The sequence below is a fragment of the Lipotes vexillifer genome, unplaced genomic scaffold (assembly GCF_000442215.2).
Source record: "Lipotes vexillifer unplaced genomic scaffold, Lipotes_vexillifer_v1.1 scaffold14, whole genome shotgun sequence".
Taxonomy (NCBI): domain Eukaryota; kingdom Metazoa; phylum Chordata; class Mammalia; order Artiodactyla; family Lipotidae; genus Lipotes; species Lipotes vexillifer.
In genome coordinates, this window is record NW_006775372.1 from 995874 (window position 1) to 998865 (window position 2992).

Below are 2992 nucleotides of genomic sequence, written 5' to 3' on the forward strand. Positions count from 1 at the left end.
GAAATGGCTTTCTTAACAATAATGCAAAGCCCAGATTTCATAAAAGAAGGGACTGATAAATTTGACTACATAAAAACGAAAACCTTCACATGGTATAAAATTCCATAAATAAAATAAAAAACAAAGACGAATGAGGAGAAAATATTTGCACTATTTATTACAGATAAAGGACTAATACTCCTAATATACTAAGATACTGAAGAGCAAAAATAAAACAAATGGGGCAAAATATCACACTAGATAAATCTGGACAGAAGGTATGCTGATTGTAGCATTCTCACAACTTTAACTAATGTCAAGCTACAAAAAAAGAAGGCTTTTTTAAAAAAAATTATGGTTTCCCTAGGAATAGTTTGTTCTTAGCACATAGTACACACTCAGCAAATGTGTCTTAAATCAGTATTGTAAAATGAATAAAACTTATATAGAATTTAGATTTATATAAAATTCAATTGGAATGTGCATATCATAAACTGGTCTTCAGTAACGATTCCACTTAATTTTTTAAAGCATGTGTTTATAAAGGAATGTCTATTTGCATATTATCATATGGATGAGAATCAGAGCTAAGAGTCCTTGTAGTCTCAAGTTATCCTTTCAATGTTAGTAACTGTCAGAGTCTCTGATGTTCTGACGAGGGGATGGACTGACGAGGGGATGGACTGAGGTCTGAACTCCCCGTAGGGAGTGAATACCCAGCCGTGACCGGAGTCCCTTTGACTGCACGTTACTTTCCCAAGTTTCCCATGAGACTTCATATCTAAGGAGCCATCAGGAGTATGTCAGCATCAATTACACACAAAGATGACGGAAGTGCTGTCTCACCAACAACCATCAGCATCATCGCTGAACGTCCTAGTTTACGGTCTTAATTGGTCATCACCAGAGGCTTTGGCCATCACTGTAGCCACCCTTCAACTGGGTCCTGTTTCCCTTTTGCCATCATCACTTTAGTAAAATACGGGTGAATATGATGAAACTTACCCAGGCAGCCAGGAACTTCTCAAGGCTTGGTAGAACTAGAGGTGCATGGGGAAAGAACTGCAGTGTTTGTGGGTTAACACCAAGGCTTTCTAAAGAAAGAGAGAAAGCGAGAGAGAAACAAACGGGAGTTAGAACTATTCATGGAAGAGGAAGAAAGAACAAAAAGAGAGAGAAACCGGAATTAGTCACATGGAAACATTCTATAATTATCAGTCATATATCGCCCAGAATCCATTCAGAGATGCACAACGAATAAAGTAAGATAAGTTCATTGTCTCGCTTCTTAAACTCTCTCTTATCAAATATTCCTTTGGAAACAGCCAGCATCTCCTTTTCAAGACTTCTGCAGCTGTGACATTCCTTCTCTGATAAGCATTAGGGGAATGGAGTAAGATTCTTTGTTGCCTAGTTTTATACGTTTAGCTAACCACAGCAGACAACTTTGAGTTTTACATATTTGGATTTTCTCCTCAAATGCTGGACATGCTTTGTCTTTGGAGAAGCGTCATCTTTCAGAAAGAGAGAGGATTAAAGGCCAACCAATGGAACCGCCGACACCTGGAATTCTGGCTGCGAGCCGGGGCATGCAGACGAGTTTGCCAGACCGTGGTGAGGGGAGCTCAATGACCACATTGGGGTTCTGTAGAAATACTGTTGTCTTGGAATTTCCTGGGATTAGAATGTGCTGGAGAGTTCTGCTACTTTTACTTTTCTGCTTGTAGTGAGAATTTTCATCAGCTGGTTCACATCTCCTGTCTTCATTTGACAGCACTGTTGCTTCCTTGGATTTTTCTTCCTGTTCTCGGCATTTTGTGAACACAGCTTCCAGGTCTAGATCACTTTCTACGGTGACTGTTCTAAAATGTGGTCTTTTCAATGGATGATTGTGGTGGGGTGGTAGCATTTGGGAAGAGGAATAAATTCTCCCTCCTTGTTCCATTTTCCCCTAGACGGCCATGCCTTTAAGGGGACGTTATTTTGATTATTTCCCCAAGCCAATGCTGCTCTCCAGCTGCTACACCCGCACTCCTTTCTCTGAAGACTGTTCCCTCACATCACGTTTTGGGAGCCACAAAGACCCATGCTCAGTACTAGGGTGCTTATAATTTTTATAACGTATATACTGTTTATATAAAACCTTTTACAATTTACATAACATTCACATAAAATGTAAAATCTTTGTTTTGTAATTTATATCATATTCACACAAAATGGAATGGTTATAACTTATGGTTTCATGTTTATAACTACATTGTGGGTTTTCAATCCATATTATGGACTGAAGAATTTTAATGGGAGTGGAAGTAACACATTCTCAAATTCTTTGACAGAATTGTGAATTTCTTTTCATTTCAGAGTCAATAAAACCTCTCATCTTATTGAAAACTGAAGCTAGTAGGTTACAGTGCTTGGGAATCGATACAATTCATTTTTTTTTTTTTTTTTTTTTTTCCTTGCATTAAGCGGGCCTCTCACTGTTGTGGCCTCTCCCATTTGCGGAGCACAGGCTCCGGGCGCGCAGGCTCAGTGGCCATGGCTCACGGGCCCAGCCGCTCCGCGGCATGTGGGATCTTCCCGAAACGGGGCACGAACCCGCGTCTCCTGCATCGGCAGGCGGACTCTCAAGCACTGCGCCACCAGGGAAGCCCGATACAATTCATTTTTGATTCAAAACTGAAAGTGAAAAACAAAAATCAGTGAGTTCTGGCATGAGATTATGAGCGTGCAATCGCAGAGCTTAGCTAACAAGAGCAAGAAATTTAATAAATAAAATGAGAATGATTTATTATCATCCATCCTTTGGGAAAAGTGTGGAAGTAAGAAACGTATAAAGAAATAAGGAGGCGGGCGGGGCTGCGAGCTGAGGCTCGGTTTCGGTTTCGTTCGGAGCTCAGGGAGAGGACTGGACTGGGCGGCTTGAACATAGCCCGAAGGGGTTAGTGCGCCACGGCTGGCCGGGAGGGAGTCCGGGGAAAAGTCTGGACCTACCCAAGAGGCAAGAGACCTT